The 18,326-nt window shown below is 34.2% G+C and overlaps 1 protein-coding gene across 1 annotated transcript in view; it reads left to right on the top strand.

The window, feature by feature from the left end:
- The first annotated feature begins 6,086 nt into the window (after positions 1-6,086).
- LOC143636011 (uncharacterized) overlaps positions 6,087-18,326 on the top strand; it is a 94,846-nt gene continuing 82,606 nt past the window's right edge. The window contains exon 1 of the mRNA XM_077103709.1: positions 6,087-6,377. The gene's annotated coding sequence lies outside the window, so the exon portion shown is untranslated. The remainder of the gene's footprint in view (positions 6,378-18,326) is intronic.

The raw sequence follows: 18,326 nt of genomic DNA on the forward strand, positions 1-18,326 counted from the left end.
TTAAGAAAGTAGTCATGTAGACGTATATATTCATAATAACATTTTGAATCTTTACTATCACAAAGTGGAAATTATATTCTTTTAAATTCTTAGTAACAAATAAATACTTCATTTTTCAAGGTATACCTATATATATCTTACTTAATACTTGCTCTCCAATTTCATAAAATATATATTCAGTTTTTAAATAAAACATATTTATATTTGAAGCTCTCCTTAAAGGGTTTTGAATTAAAACATTTCACAAAATGTTTATTTAGTAAAAACGGTATAAAAGGAATCTTTTATGAAAGCACCTAGATGCGCTAATTTATTATTATTATTTTCAACGAGGTTGGACATGTTTCGCCTTATAATTTTTTTTAATTAGGGTCGTCTCCGATAGTGAAGCTTGGGATAAGTCATAGGTAGGTTTGTTCACGGTGACAGAACTTGAATACTCATGTAAAGGGGGCGTACATATTAAATTACTCCTAAGCTCAAACGCATAATTTATTTATTTATTTTTAAGAGACCATATACCAAAATAATAATAATAATAACCAGTTCTTACAAATAAACGAACGACAAAGGAATTATAACTCAACGCAAGGAGTATTAAATTCTTTAAATTTACTAATTTCCAATTTAAAATCTTCACCTTTCTAGATAAAGTGACAAGTTATTCACAAAAATTATCTAACATCAGCTAACATTAAGACTAATTCATTTTTAATTCATTTAATTAACCGATATACATAATACTGACTCAAAACTAATGAAACTCAAATTTTAGAGTTCCTCAATCACTTTCATGAATATAATCAAGTTTTTAGTAATTTATTAGGTGGGAAGACGTCAAGTGGATAACTGTGTCAGAACATTTTTACACTAATCCGGTTTATCATTTTAAGAATATAATAAGTTATATTATCTTTCTTTTCATCTCACATTAGAAATAGAAGAATGTCCACAAACTTTCAAATTAAAAGAACCAAAGTTGTATAATTCATTTCTTAACCCAAAACCAAGGTGGTTTCGTGCTCGGGCACTAAATTTTACAAGATAGCTTAGTTAGGTTCAAGCTCGATTTTAAATTTAAGTGAGCCTAAGGTTGAGCCCATGACCCGAGAAATGAACTAAGCTGAGCTTGGGTTGATTTTGGTTTGGCTGCGAAAAAAATGAGTCAACTCAATTTGGGTTGTTTCAAATCAAGTTTTTTTTTATCTTAAATAATTATCAAAATTTGTTGTTTTAGAGAGACATAAATAAAATGACGTCTTAATAGGTTTAAATAAAATAACAACGTGATGTTCGAAAACTTTCAATTCTCGTAAATGCTTAAAGTTTAAAAGTTATAGAAGCATCGTAAAGTAACTCATATAGTCTGAAAGAAAAACAATTGTAAAGGGATTTACTAGCGGAGGAGATTGCAAATAATAAATAAATGAAATGAGGGGGTTTTAACAAGTCAACAATGGTTTTCCCAAAGTTCAGCAATGGGTTTCGCAAAGTTCAGCAGGAATTTAGAAGTTCGGCAGGTTTAAAAAAGTTTAGTAGAGGCTTCAAAATTGGGGTTCATAATACTAGTAACACTATGCATTAACCAATTATTTCATATTTTAATTTAAAGGTTGAGAATTTCACATATTAAACAGAAAAATATTAAAAGACGTGTTTAAAAAAACACAAAATGTCTTATATAACTAGTTTTGTTATACTAGCAATTAAAATTCAAGCAATCATTTAACATATATATACATATATAAACTTTACACTAGTTAATATTGTCTTTATTACGAATTAGCAGTAATTATTACTATATTATTGTTCGTAATGGTAACAATATAAGATTTAGAAATACATTAGTCGCTTATGATGGTGACGATAACTTATCAAGGCATGTATTCAAATAAGTACATGTTACACATCTCGTATTAAACTTGTTTTAGTTCACTAAAGCATAAAAACATTTCGGTACATGGTGTAAAACGGGCAAGTGTACTATAGCAATTATCATATGTGGTGCGTTAAAATTTTAGTGGTATACGGTAACTTAAAATAGTATCAAAACAATATTTGTAACGTCATGTCAAAATAGTATTGGATACCAATGATTATAAAATAATTATAGTTAAAGTTGTGAGTATATATTGTAGAAATAGAATTTCTCATAAAAATAATAAGAACATATCTTGAGCATTCGTTTTGATAATACGCGGATGAGATTTATGACACATCACCAAACTGCCTTGATTAAAACTTTAAAGGAGAATCAAGTGAATAATTGGAATTTCTAGTATCTCTAGATTAATCACATCCCTTAAAAATAGCACGTGATGGTATTCTTGTCAGTTACCAAAATTTAAGGACAATTAAATTTAAAAACTATTACAGATAGCCAACAATAAAAATCATAAATAAAATCTAGAATTGCTTCATATAATCAAATTATTGATATGTTGTTGGCTCGAATTGCTCTTCTTTTTTCTTTCTTTCTTTCTTTTTTTTAAAAACACAAAATAGTTTTAATATACAAGTACATATTCTGAATATATATATATATATATATGTATTAAAGAAACTAGTTTTGTTAGTTTTGTATTGAATTCAAAATAAAAAATGATTTAAACCGTAAAACCGATTGCGTGATTGTAGGAATTTTTAAAATTCGGATGTAAAGAAAAATATATAAATGTTCTTTTATCCTTGATTTAAAATATACCATGTGTCATTAAGTAAATGGTTATGACAAAATGTAAGTTAAAAGTAGTTACCGCATTAGGTATTAAAGAGGTTAGGGTGAAATATAGTATAATAGTTATATAAATGGCAGTAACATATTTGTGGTATAAACAATAGATCAAAATAGTAGCAGTAGATGTTGAGGTATATATAGTAAACCAAAGCAGTGTCGGTAACGGTAACAATATCAATATTGTTATCTGTAGGTGCTTTAATGAAAATATCTTAACATATTTATTTGTCTAGCACGCGTGTAAAAATTTTAAATAAGTGATTTAATTATTAAAATAATTTTGTAACGAAAAAAAAATTGTGCGTGACATATCGGTTGCAGAACGGATACTTAAACAATTTCTTTACTCATTATGCTTGTGGAGTTTTCAAAACTTTAGAAATTAAAGTGCTAGAGGTTTCGAACACATAAACCTTATTTTGTGGAGCGTGTTTTAGACTAGATGCCAAAAACACTGATTTTTTATTTATTTTTTTTGTGGTGGTATATCATATCATAAATTAACTTCATGTTCAAAATATTTTGATTAAAACTTTAATACTAAACAAACACGGTTGGTAGAATAGGAGGTCGTATGATATTCACCTACGGAAGTGAGGATCGGTAATGGCGCAACGGTTGTTGTTACGAAATTAACGTTAAGAGACATCTATTAGTAGGGACACATGGTTAAAATAACGAAGAAGAATAAGACAAGACATCTACCTAATTCTTAACTTCTAAAAATCCTAATGTGCCTAAGTCCTAATCTACCCATTCCTCACATGCCTAATTACTATGTTTAAGTTTTCTACATGAAAGAGCCTTTGCTCTGATACCATAGCTGTAACACCCCAACCCGGAAGGGCTGACGTGTCACAATAATATGGTTCCTGAACAAAAGACATAATTTATTATATTTACTTGTTAAAAGTATAACACATTAGACAAGGCAAATTTAAGGTTAATTTACACACTAGTAGCACGGTTGAAAAGATATATTATTAGGACCCTGATGTTTTATTTCTTGCTCTTAATCCAGCCCAAAGTAACGTAACCTGTGGACCTGTAAAAAATATAAAATAACGGAATGAGCCGAATGCTCAGTACGGAATTATAAGCTCAAACAATAAATGATTTAACAAAACATAATATAGATTGAACTTAATATTGATGATACGATGCAAAGTAACCTTATTAAAATAATTTAAAAATATCATAAGGATGTACCCATGAGCGAACATAAAACGTGACAATATACAGGGAGCTACTCCAGCATATTTATCACACGAGATGGCGAGTTGGCATACCCGCTATCCATCTCCTTAATATTAATCCTAGGATCGATCCATACGCCTCTTAATAGCCATATGTACCACGCTTGTACTTAAGAGACGCCGTGAACTGATCTCACCGTCACGGATGGTGCACATGTTGTCGATGCCGCAACAACATACTCGTGGGACACTCCACGAGAAGCGACACTCAGGGTATCGGAATATAGTTAATCTTATTCACATAACTCATAAAAATTTTATACTATCGTAACATATATCGGAACATACGAAAATGAGTATAATTAAATATAATATTATCGCATGACATGAAAGCTAAATCCAGTGTTATAATCAGATCTGAAATCCAATGGACAGTTAAGTGAATTGATAATTCAAAAACGTGAGGAGTTTTAAAATATATATTAACTCAATGGGTTTATATTAGTTGAATATGAAAGCAATGAAGAGTGGTGGAGGGTAAGAATCCGTACCTTTAATGTTACATGGTAATGCTAACTTGTTTACGAGCTTTCTAATTATCTACATAAAAGTTATAGTTTATTTAGAAAACTATATAAGGAGTTTTACGGTTGGTTCGTTTATATATTTTATATATATCAAGTGAACATCGTATATATTTTGAATGAATATTAGATTAGATGTATAAAACACACAAAGCCTATGTGCATGATTCATTTTAAAAATTATATATTTAATTAAAATAGTAAGTATCCTTAGTCATATTGAATTCTGTTAAAAAATAAAAACATACAGCATGCACAGTTGCTTGTTTATGTATTTTAATTCATCGCATTCTTTGTGTATGTGTTATTATCTTTAGTGTTTTAAGGTATTATTTATTTCTTTTCAAAAGAAAAGGTTTCATGTATTTACCAAACAATATCGGAATTCCTCTACAAACATTGACTGTATTATATAGTTTAAAGAATCTTTAAAGTTGGTAGGTAAATATATAATATGTAACAAAAAGATAACTCTTCAATATTCAAACTTTTATATGGTTATTAATTTGGGAAGTGAGTGCATATTATATTACCATTTATTGACATACAGAAAGAGTTCATAAATTTATAAAACGAAAATTGTCATAAAAGTAAATAATTATATGAGTTAACAAATTTTATATTATTAGGTAATTTTACACATAACATTAAGTAAAAAGCGATCTTACTTATTATATGTATGATATCAATTTTGAGGAAAAAGTTGTTTAATAATAATAAAATATCATCCAACTTGTCTTATTCGTTTCAAGGATGATAGTAGCATATCACATATGTTTTCATATATTAATCAATATATTGAATTTGCATAAAAAGTTGGTGTTTGATCTCCTATATATTAACTAATTATAAGAATTTAAACCATGTTGTATCCATAAGATGGTTTAGCTTAAACAACTGAGACTTATGAAGAATATAAAAGAGTATGCAGGGGATGGGTTTCAAACCCCTGACCATGTGTTTAAGAGTTTCGTGCTTAAACGATTTAACTAGGCTCAGATTTAATAAAATGAAGGATGATAAGATAAAAAATAAATAAACCTTGCTACCATTCCTTCTTCTTCACTAGTTCGCCGGAGAAAACACAGGTTGGCCGGAATTCGTTTTGAGTTCTACGAGTGCTCCTTACGTTAAAGTTCTCCTTACGTTAAAGTTCAACGACGGTTCCGCTGTGATATCGCGTGGTGGTTCAAAAGTGGTGGGGACTGGTTATGGAGTGAAGATGGTAATCGATGGTACTGTTGTGTTGTTGGGTCCATATCGGTTTGTCGGAAAAATTGTAAGTTGCCGGAATTTATAACCGTAAAGTATGAGTTGGGTAGGAGGGTGTGTGATTGTTATTATATTTAGAATTACTATTCGTTGGTAATGAAGGTAAAGGATATGGATGGATGATATTACCTCCCTTGAATAAACTTAATTCTATTTCAAATTTACATTCGATCTTATCCCTATTGGTTTTGTATTTGTTTTGCATCGACTTTTGTAATAAGATTTCTTTCAGTCTATGCATATTTTATTAATATCAATATATCTACAGTGACTAACCATTGTTTTCCTTAGACATTCCTTGTGTCATTCTCGTCCCTTAGGAGTGACCTTTTGACACAGTTGTTTCGGTCAAAAAGTGTTGTCTATTTAAGTGGCTATGGTTATGGACATGTGCTTGTATTTTATGCTTGTATGGTTGTTTTAATTTTATTGTTTTATCATGTTTGGATGTTAACAATTAAAATCGACAACTAGCATAAAAGTGATTCCTTTGAAATTGTTATGTTATAAAATTGGTTTTATTAACTATTAATGATTTCATAATAAAATGGGTTTTATTAAAAGAAACTTGAAAATTGGTTTTCAAAGGTACCATACATTTGAATGCATGCAAATAGAAGGTACATTATATAGTTTTCCAATCTATATTTTGAAAACTAAAATCCCTTTTAAAAACAAGTTGAACACCATCCTTTTATACAACACTTAAGTTACTTGTAGACTTGAATCGTGGAATAGGGTCACCTAACCACTTGTATGTGTAAAGTCACACGTGTGTGTAAGTAGGACGACTTGATTTGAAACCATGTGGATAGGGTCACCGACACATGGCGTTCAAAGGTGTTGATGGGATTAAACGTGCCAACTAAACATATGATGTTTAACCGATCCCATAAAACTAGAAGTTGCAAAGGGTTGCAATCGTCAAACGTTGACTACCTTGTTAATTCGGATAGTAGGATAAAGGTCACCTAACTACTATTGGGATGAAACGTTGGATTCTAGATTTTAATCAATAATTGTCTTGGAGACATTAAAGGGCATTAAAGATTAAAATTTATTGATATCGAAAATACTAAATTGAACTTTGTTAAATTGTTTATAGATGGCCGCAAACAATCCACAGAACGCTATTATCCCTCATGTGCATAATCTATTACTTAGATCCATTCTGGATAAGGATCTTCTAAATTTTAACAACTTTATGGACTGGTATCGAAACTTGAGAATTGTTATCAAGCAAGAGAAGAAGTCCTATAAATTAGACGATCATATTCCCGATGAACCCGATGTCAAAAACATGGATGCCTACGCGGATTGGTTGAAATACACCGAGGATTCGGTGCAAGTTTCTTGTCTCATGTTGGGAACAATGATTCCCGAGATCCAAAAGGATTTCGAGAATCATGGGGCATATGACATGATAACCCAGCTTAAGGAAATGTTCCTTACTCAAGCTAGGGTGGAGCGCTTCGAAACGGTTCGAGCACTTCATGCATGTCATATGGAAGAAGCCCAATCCGTATCATCTTATGTTCTTAAGATGAAAAGCCACCTTGATCGGCTTGAACGGCTTAACTGTCTCGTCTCAAAAGAGTTAGCCACAGATTTGATCCTGAACGGCCTAACTAAAAGATTTGAGACATTCGTCATGAACTACAACTTGAACGGATGGGACAAAAGCGTTGGCGAGCTTTACGCAATGCTTAAGACAGCCGAAGCCGGCATGGGTAAAAAGGTTTTACCCATTCTTGCGATCAATGAGGGTGGCTTGAAGAAGAGGCATCACCCGAAACCAAAGGCAAAGGTTGTCGTTGGTAAGGGGCAAGTCAATAAGGGGTTCAAGGGAAAGGCAAAGTTGGAACCCAAACTCAAGAAGCTAAAGGTTAGCGCTGAGGATCCGTGCTTTGGTTGAGGGGAGATAGGTCACTGGATGAGAAATTGTCCGACCTATCTCCAGGAGTTGAAAGCTAAGAGGGATGCGGGGCAAACCTTATGTACAACTTTCATGATCCATAATGATCTTAATATTATTTCTTCTAACACATGGGTATTGGATACCGGATGTGAAACTCATATCTACAATTCATTGCAGGGGTTCAAAAGAAGAAATGATTACAAGAAAGGAGATATAAGTCTCTTCATGGGCAATGGAGCAAAGGTTGATGTCCAAGCTCGAGTAGATTATGTTTTGAAGCTTCCAAATGGTTTGGAAGTTATTTTGAAAAACATTGTGTATGCTCCTAGTTTGACTAGGAACATTATCTCCGTTTCTCTTTTAAGACAATGTGGTTATGATTTCAAGTTTGTAGACAATGGGTTTTATGTTTTCATGAATGATGTGTTTTATTTTAAAGCAATGCCGTTTAATGGCATTTATGAATTCGTTCATGATAATACATCCATTGATAACTCGTTGTACCAAGCAAGCATCAAAAGACTCAAATTGGATTTGAGTAAAACTTTTCTTTGGCATTGTCACCTTGGTCACATAAAAAAGGATCGCATTCATACACTTCAAAAGAGTGGTCTTTTGAAATCAAGTGATGATTGATGAATGTGAATCTTGTTTTGTTGGGAAAAATGACCAAAGAACCATTTAGTGGAACTATTGAAAAGGCGAAAGACTTATTAGGTATCATACATTCGGATGTATGTGGCCCTTTTAGGACAATGACAAGGAATGGTGAAAGATACTTCATTACCTTTACCGACGATTATAGTCGCTATGGGTATGTGTTCTTGTTAAGACACAAAAATGAAGCCTTTGAAATGTTCAAAGTCTTCCAAAATGAAGTACAAAATCAACTCAACAAAACAATCAAAGCACTACATTCCAATAGGGGAGGTGAATACCTCAATGATGCGTTTCTAGAACATCTTAAGAGTTGTGGGATTGTCTCACAACTTACTCTACCTAGAACACCACAGCATAATGGTGTGTCTGAAAGGAGGAATCGATCTTTATTGGATATGGTTCGATCCATGATGGCTAGAAGCACATTACCTCTATCATTTTGGGGTTTTGCACTGGTCTCTGCTGCCCGTATTTTAAATATGGCACCAACCAAGAAAGTGGAAATGACACCTTTTGAAATATGGCATGGAAAGGTTCCATCATCATATTTTAAGGGTATGGGGCTGTGAGGCTTATGTTAAGATCTACACCCCGGACAAACTTGAAAGCCGATCCACTAAGTGTATCTTTGTAGGATATCCCGAAGATTCGATGGGATATTATTCTACAATCCAAATGAGCATAAAGTGTTTAGAGCTCGCAAGGCTAAGTTCTTGGAAAGAAGGTTCCTTATGGAAGGAACTGATAGAACTATGGAACTCAAGGAGGATCGAGAACCACAAGCCGATACACGTTTGGTTGACACTAGCAATCAACAAGAGGTTGTTGATAATGATCAATTGGTTGATCAACCCACATAAAATGTTCGCAAATCTGGTAGAATTAGCACCCCACCTGAAAGATATGGATTTTTCATGGATGGATGCTATGTGGTAGATTCTGATGAACCAACCACATACCGAGATGCAATGTCACAATCTGATTGTGACAAATGGCTGGAAGCTATGAACGTTGAGATGCAATCCATGCATGACAACCAAGTATGGGACGTGGTTGCTCCACCTCTTAATTCCAAACTGGTTGGAAGTAAGTGGGTTTTCGAGAAGAAAACTGATATGCATGAAAACTTGGATACTTATAAAGACTTGTAGCAAAGGGTTTCACTCAAACTCAAGGGGTTGATTATGATGAAACTTTCTCGCCCGTGGCGATGTTAAAGTCTATAAGGATATTGTATGCCATAGCCGCATATTATGATTATGAGATATGGCAAATGGATGTCAAAACTGCTTTTCTAAATGGACACCTTGAGGAAGATGTCTATATGGTTCAGCCTGAAGGTTTTGTCGATCCACAACATCCTAATAAAGTATGCAAGTTGAAAAATCAATCTATGGATTGAAACAAGCATCTAGGAGTTGGAATCACCTTTTTGATGATGAAGTCAAGAAATTTGGATTCATCAAAAACGCTGATGAAGCGTGTGTGTATAAGAAAGCTGGTGGGAGCATCATTACCTTTCTGGTATTATATGTCGATGACATATTACTATTTGGAAATGACATTCCAACCTTGGAAGGTGTAAAAGCCTGGCTTGGAAGCTGTTTTTCCATCAAGGATCTCGGTGAAGCCGCCTATATTCTGGGAATAAGAATCTATAGGGATAGATCAAGGCGGTTGATAGGTTTGAATCAAAGTGCATACATTGACAAAATCTTGAAAAGTTTCAAGATGGACAACTCTAAGAAAGGTTTGGTACCTATTCAAAGAGGAACAATGTTGAGTGTTTCTCAATGTCCAAGCTCAAAGGATGAGCAAGACAAAATAAGTGGAATCCCATATGCATCTGCTATAGGATCCATCATGTATGCCATGATTTGCACCAGACCGGATGTGTCATGCGCTTTGAGCATGACAAGTCGATACCAACAAAATCGAGGGAACTAGCCATTGGATGGTAGTTAAGAGCATATTGAAATACCTTAGGAGGACTAAGGATATGTTTTATATATCTTGCTCGGGTGAGGAGGAACTCGTTGTAAAGGGTTACACGGATGCGAGTTTCCAAACTGATCGAGATGATTCTCGATCACAATCGGGTTATGTCTTCGTTCCAAATGGTGGTGCTGTCTCTTGGAAGAGCGCAAAATAAGACATGGTAGCTTTGTCCACCACTTAATCTGAATACATCGCCGCCTCCTTGGCAGCTCAAGAAGCTGCATGGATTAGAAAGTTCATTGCCGATCTAGGGGTAGTCCGTACCATTCAGGACCCTCTAGAAATCTTTTGTGACAACGAGGGTGCGATTGCTCAAATCAAGGAACCCTGTGCACATCAAAAGACTAGGCACATTGAGCGGAGATTCAACTACATAAGGGATGAAGTTGAAAAGGGAAAGATATGTATTCGCAAAGTTCACACCGATCAAAACATTGCGGATCCACTCACGAAGCTCCTTGAAAGGCCGAAGCATGAGGGTCATACTTGCGCCTTAGGACTTCGATATTCTAGTGATTGGATTTGACCTAATTTGTATTTGGATATCGGAACAATTGTTATTTTGACTCATTCATATGATTATGGTTTATGATTATGAATCTTGAGTTATGTTCCATTTTAGTATGTTTAAATCCGTGAATAAGTTAATTATTCCAAACGTCCGTAGTCGATCATAGTTGTGGGAACAAATATGAAAGTAAGACTATTATGAACTTGGATTGGTAGATATTCATAAGGTATGAATATAGTAAAGGGTTTGCTGCCAAGGTTCATAGATATTTATGGGATAAATATTGGACTGACCCACCTTCAAATTTTACTGCATGGAATCCTTGTGATTTGTGATCATAAGTAAATTTTAGTAAAGGCGAACATCATAGTATCCTCCGACCTGAGATACATATTGGGTATTGATATTCATCGATTATTATACTTTGACTTAGTTCTTCGCTGCTCTGAAACATGTTAGTACATAAGGCTGAGTTCAAGTGTAGTACAAGGTGATAGTGAGAGACGTATGTAGTCAATAGGTGATTTGTCCCTCTTATTCGTTGAGAGTTAAATGTCTAAGGCCTGAAAAGTTAAATCAACAGAGAATGATCACTCTTGTCTTTGGATTTAACATGACATTTGTGGCAGAAGGATAAATGGTAGTTTCACCTAAATCATTTTCAAGTATGGGACTTGAACGGGGTGATGTTATTGAATGGCACTTCGTCATGCGTATTAGGGATAGTAAACCGTTGTTAGGTGGTATTTGCTACTTGCATCAATCTTATATGTATCTTGTGCAAGTGGGAGATTGTTGGAATCGATTTGCCCAAGACACATATTAGAGTTGATGTGGCTAGTACGTATTGATCCAAGTCGGGTCATACCCAATAACAAGCTAGACAAACGCCACGATATTTATTATTAGATATGTTCTAGTTAATAAATATCAACACTTATAATATTTGAAAATGAGTTTTCTAAATATTTGCAATTGTGTGTTAAATAAATTATATGGATAATTTATATTTGAGAGTTGTTATTTATTTATTTGGATAAATAAATAAACAAGAGTGTTTTGTGTTTTTTTTGGGGGGGGGGGGGAACCCCTTTGTGTGGGCCAGCCCCTCCCACTCTCTCTCTCCTCTTTGATGTTTTCAAGAACATGCAAGAAGGTTGAGTGGAACATGGGTTAGAACAACACAACTACTCTCACACTCTCTCTCACACACATCTTCTCCCTACTCTTCTTCTTCTCGGCCGAGCAAGGAGGAAGAACGAGGGAAGTTTTGCAAGAGTGTAAGGACCCTAGCAACCAAGGCGTTTGTTGGAGCTTGTCGGGTATACAAGCTTGAGGTTTCCTCCATTGGAAACTCCTCATTCAACCTCATTCATCCTTTTCATTCTCGGACTTGAAGGTATGTATGTTAACACCCTATGGTTGTGTTTTGATAGCACGTATTTCGTGTATGGATCCGGGCATTGGGTTTAACATAAATGGGTTTATGTGTAAGGTAATAGCAAGATTTAAAACTTTATTTCCGCTGCATTTTACTTAATAAATGGTTATTTTGAACTTTGATAATCTTGCTAAAACCCAACAGTAATTGCCTCTAAGATCCTCAATCGTTGAAAGAATGGCAATATCAGCCTGAACGGTTCCATCTTCTCGCTTGCACCATCCAAAAATGCATAAATATTAGTATTAACGTCATGATCTTTCACCATCTGCACACACAAAAGAACAATCAACATGTTAGAAAATTTAACAATTTTTAAAAAATATTCTAAGTCCGTGTAAGTTTTTGGACGTGTAAGTGTGACAAGCGTGTAAATCAAGTCAACGTGTAAGTTCTTTTCATAACGTATAAGTTTTAAAAAATTATAAGTTTTTAGTAGTTTATACGCCGTATAGAACAATTAGACTTATAAGCGGTATAAACTACTAACAACTTATATGTTGAATACCAAACCTAGGTCAAAACTGATTTGAAAAATTAGACAATAATATTCTAAAGAGGAACTCAAAGATTCATATACATATCTATAAAATGTTTAAATCAAAAAATCTATAACCAATGTTCAAAAGTAAGTCCAATAATATTTAAATGGGTCCGCCTCTGTTCATCAATGTAAAACAACTCAGATCTAACACATTAGACTTATATTACACCTTCAAAGATTCGAGTAGTGTGCGAATCAACTACAAGAATCAGTAAAATCGAATAAATGGAATGATGAACAAGATATATGGCACAAAATTACAAACAATGTTCACAGCGTGTATGTTCTTCAGAAGTCACGTATAAGCAGATAATGAATGGTCAACTTATAACATACATACACACACACACATATATATATACATATAAATTTCATTTATAATCTCGTATAAGTAGAATACTTATACGTTGAATATATCAAACAATGTTTAAATCCGATAAATTTCACACTTTCGAGCCCAATCAAGTCCAAATTAATGACCTTGATGAATTCACTTGAAATTTTAAACCCAATTTTAAAAATTTTTGCCTAAAACAACCATTCAATTCATATTCTCGGATATCCAAACCCGATTACCCATCCACCAAAATCGAAAATAATACAGAAATGTAAAATCTTTTTGGTTTATAAAGGAAAGTTGTAAACAAAACAAAATATTTCAAAATAAAACCATTTACAAACTGAAAGAAACATATTTTTGTGAATTGAGCAAGGAATCATATTGATCAATCCGTTCTTCCTTCACGGTCTTATATTTCTGCTTTATTATGCATGATGTTAAGTCAGTTATTGGTATTGTTGTCCACTTAAACTTTTATAACAAAAGATTCAGAGACGTCAGTGATATGATTATGGTTCAATTAAGCACACAATATCATAACATGATTAGATTCTAATCTTGACTCAGGCTTGATTTGATTTTTACCATGTCACCCCAACTTGACTTAAACCTTAGAACCAGCAGATCAAAACAATTAAATTTTTTATTTAGCAATCATAGCAATAGTTTTCCACAACAAGGCATACCCCCGTTATCAAGCAATACCCTAAGTTTCCTTTACCATGGATGAGTATGCATGATTTCATCTGTCGGCTTGCATACATTATGTCCCATATGGTTCGTTTCTTAATGGTAATAATACGCGAGCAAGGGGACAATGTATGACTAATAGCGTGTTTGATTAAGTCAGTAGTGAAAGTTGCACACAAAGTACAAAGTGATCAAGTTTAATGAATTTTCAGGGTTCGCTCTTATAGCACATTTTTATATATTCACCGAAATGAATACCTAGACGATAAACTGCATAAAGACCTCAATGGTTCCAGAAACCAAGTGCATCCCATCAATACAAGATTTAAGGCCATAAAACCATACACCATCGAAGTGTAGATTATGTACTAGATGCTTAAAACATTTTTATTAACATTTTTATTTTTGGTGATCTAGTGAAACATAAGGCTTGAGTATGACAGACTATTAATCATTTGCCTTCATCACCATGACTTTTGTGCTAGAATACTAACCCATATTTCAACATGGCTATTTAGATTTGTATCGCTTATTCCCTTGCTTGTTTATAAGCCTACCAATGGAAGATTATGTTGATACACGAATGTCTTTAGCTTTTGTCTTGTTAGTGGTCGGGTTGATAGTCAGATTTAGAAACGGGTTTCGCAATGAACGTATACGTGGTTAAAATTCACCGTATGAGTTGGTGGCTGCTACTGTTCACATATAAGGTTTTGATACATGGAAGTATAAGTTTGTATAGACTTATACATTGAGCGGTTATGTGCTACGATAGATTGAATATATATAGGTATGAGATATGATGATGGTCAAAGGTCACGGCTATGTTTGTTGACTTATGCGTTAATCATGTAAGGCCATTAATGGACTTATGCGGCTTCTCGATCTTACACATTGTCTATTTTCCACATATATGTTAAACATATAATTGTTCACATTGACATATGCGGCCACCATGAATTTGATGATAATAGGACTTATACGTGAGCAAATAGATATGCGCTGTTGGACTTACATCATGCATGTGCAGTTATACGGGCAGTTATACGATGCATGTAAATCACATTATTCGCTCTGTGTCCTTTGTCATAGGTGTGCCCTAAAGTTTCCTTCTATAGGCACACCTGACATTCCTCGTAGAAACCCTAATGACTGATTCTTAACATATTCAAACGTATTACAAAATATCACAAGTGTAAGCATGTCTTCGAGTAAGCTTGGAAGCTTTTGTCTTTTTTGGGCAAACCTGGTAACCATTAAGTGTGCTCGGAACAGTTCTCCGAGTAAGCTTTACTTAGAATACTTTCCTAAGAATATATTCTTCAAGCAGACTTTAATATTTGGATATATATCAAACTTTGCTCGATATAATTCCTACAAGCAAACTTGTTCTTCTGAATCCCTTTAACCGTTTGTTACTTAACATATTTGAACAAGTTAAGTGTGCTGGTTATATTGTATGTTGCCCGCGGTTGAACCTTTCTCATTGGAAGTTCTTAGTAATTTCTTCAATAAACTTCCTTCAGGTGAGCTGGGACCACTGTTTATTGAACCTTGCTCGATCCACCAATATACTTGGTTTTAGCTTGGTTAAGTCAAGAGTTTGCTCTTTAAACAAACATTGCTCGACTTGAAGAACAACCTTGCTAGATGAAGTGTAGTTTGCTTGAACTAACCCTTAGAAGACTTCTAAAAGATAACTTTGCTCGGAAAGCAAAATACCTTGCTTGAATAAGTTTAGGCTTGCTCGAAGGCTTAAGTTTGCTCAGTTTCCATACTTAAGCCATTTTCCGATTAGGTTGAGAAGATTCCAATCTTCCTTTGTCATAATTTTATCCCAACAATCTCCCCCTAGATTGGAACAACCTCAGCTCACCAAAGCACTTTGTAGGTTACATTCACTTTTTTTCAAAATTTACATCGAATTTTTAAAAGCAAAATTACATTATTTAAAGAAAATAAAATTACATGGAAAAAATTGTCTCATGGACATTACAAATTAAATTTAACAGAAAGATAAACAGATCTTCTTCTTCTTGAGCTTCCAGCTTCTCTCCTTCTGTCAAATACCACAGCAGCAGCCTTTTCTTTAAAACGTGTGACCTCCCTGTGGTGTGGATGTTGAGAAGGGAGATTCCATCTGATTATCTCCTCAAGATCCTCCACATGAAGAAACTCTAAGTCAGTGTCATGCTCAATAATGCCCAAGGCCAGTCCATCAGAATTTTTTAAGATAAAAGATAAGACTATCTTAGAAATCCTGCCATTTTTTTAGACCTCATAGTTAGGTTGCTGCTTCATGTTGATACACTCTCTCATGTTGGCTAGAGGGTTTGAGTATGTTCTTTATTGCTTGTAAGATGAGTCAATCATCATGATATCATACATCTTCCTTTGACTTTTGGTTCTTTCAAAGTGTTAGAGTTCTAGCTTCCTCTTTTTGTTAAGTAAAGGAAATCCCTTCCTACATTGTTCTTCCAAATATCTGGAAAGTTTATTCCTTTATTGTCCGACAAATCTCTGTCTGTCTTGATTGCCATACAAGTTCATCCTTGCCATTTCTTCAAGTTGTTCCTTCTTATATTCTTGGAAGACATCCTTAAAAATATTGTTCTTCAAAGCACCATTAGACATTATTACTTTCAGAGTCTTTGTTCTTGCATCAAAATACAGCTTCTTAGGTAGGTCCACATAAGTTGGTGGCCTTTGTTGTCTTTGAAGTGTAGATCTTGTAGTAGGTATTGGAACACTTACGGTGGAGACCCTTGGAGTATATTTTCTTTTAAGTCCAGGTCTTCTCACACGCCCAGTTTGTTAAAAGAGATTTAAAATCTGAGCCTTTGTTATCATAACCAGCTTGAGATAGTCTCCCCCTTCTTTGACCAGAGTTGTAACCATTTCCATAGTTTCTTTATCAAATGGCTCAGTTTGGGTAGGTCTTTTGGTCTGAATAGGTTCCCCTCTTGGTCCACATTGGAAGGATAGCAATCTTCTTTGTTCTTCCTCTAAACTCTCCCAATTTTCTTTCTCAGTATAAAATAATTCTTTCAATTGAGCTTTACCAAGATTGTCGAAAACCTTTTTTAGCCATACCTTTGCTCATCATCAGACCCTTCAGAGTTTTTATCCTGTTCTCATCTTCCCAAGGCAGTAGATTCACCTTTTCAACAGGTTCCTCTTTCACTTGAATCAGAGGAGGAGCCTGAGCTGGTTTTGATTTACTTTTCTTCTCCTCATTGTATTTTTCAAGCTCAGACTCATAAAGGTTTAGTTTTTCTTTAGTACTCATCATTTTAACCTTCTCCCCCCCACCTCTTGCAGTCATTAGTCTTTCCAATAATACTTATATCTCTTATTCCCACTTCTTTTTCTCTTTATCAGCCAGACTCATCAGTTTTGATTTTCTTTTCACATAACCTGAACCAGAATGTATTTTCTCTGACATTTTCTTGAACTTTTCTTCAACATCCTTCTTGCTCATATTGATAACCTGTTCAACACTTACACCATGATCACTTAAAAATTTGCATTTTCCTCAATACTTGTGGTACAATTGATCAATTTTATCCTTTTCATCCGCAGCTTTCTTTCTCAAACTTTCCTTTTCTTCCTCTTCAACTTTCTTATTTGTTGATTTGTAAACACTTTCATGATCATTATAGCTCATGTGGCTTAATTGTTTGTCTGAGAAATTGTGAAGCCTTTGAGTGTTCCTGTTCTTTTCTCTCTTATCTTTTTGAGTTCTCTAACTTTCTCTTCAAGAAGAGAATTCAACTCCTCATCGGGTCATTAATGCCAAATTTTCAAAGGCATAACCATGATTCATAAGACTGATTATTTTGGGATCTTCCCTTCTAGATTCATCAAGTCTTGATTGGATATTCTCTCTGTGGATTTCAGTCATGTCTACATGAGGAAAGTTATGTACCTCTTCATCTTCATCATCAGTTAAGTCAATCAGAGAATCACTTTGTGGTTCATTCTCCATATGCTCATTAGGTTTCACAGCTTGAATAGGTACAACATCAATTACCCTCTTCTTCATCTTGGGTAAAGCTTCTTCAGAAATCTAATTTATTCCAAATCTCTTCCTCTTCCTCACATATCTCAAAAGATCAGTAGGCCAACTCTACTCATCTTTCTTCATTTCATCAATCAGGCTCTGATTCATTATTTCACTAGCTTTTTTCACCATCTTATCTTGAATTGTTTTGGCATCATAATCAACAACCGCCGCCTCTCAGTATTTTCCTTTTCATGCTCATTAGTGGTAGTGGGAATAGTCTGTTTAGGCTTAGAAAATTTGACATCAGCTTTAGAGGATTTAGGTTGCTGGAATTTCTAATATAACAATGACTAGAGAGTTGTTAGCCTCCTCAGTCTGCTGCAACCTCAGCAACCCTTCAATTACTTCCTGATCAATCTCCCTTTTCTC

This window comes from Bidens hawaiensis, unplaced genomic scaffold, assembly GCF_021521415.1.
Source record: "Bidens hawaiensis isolate Kalapana, Puna unplaced genomic scaffold, B.hawaiensis_p1.1 tig00000566_1, whole genome shotgun sequence".
NCBI lineage: Eukaryota > Viridiplantae > Streptophyta > Magnoliopsida > Asterales > Asteraceae > Bidens > Bidens hawaiensis.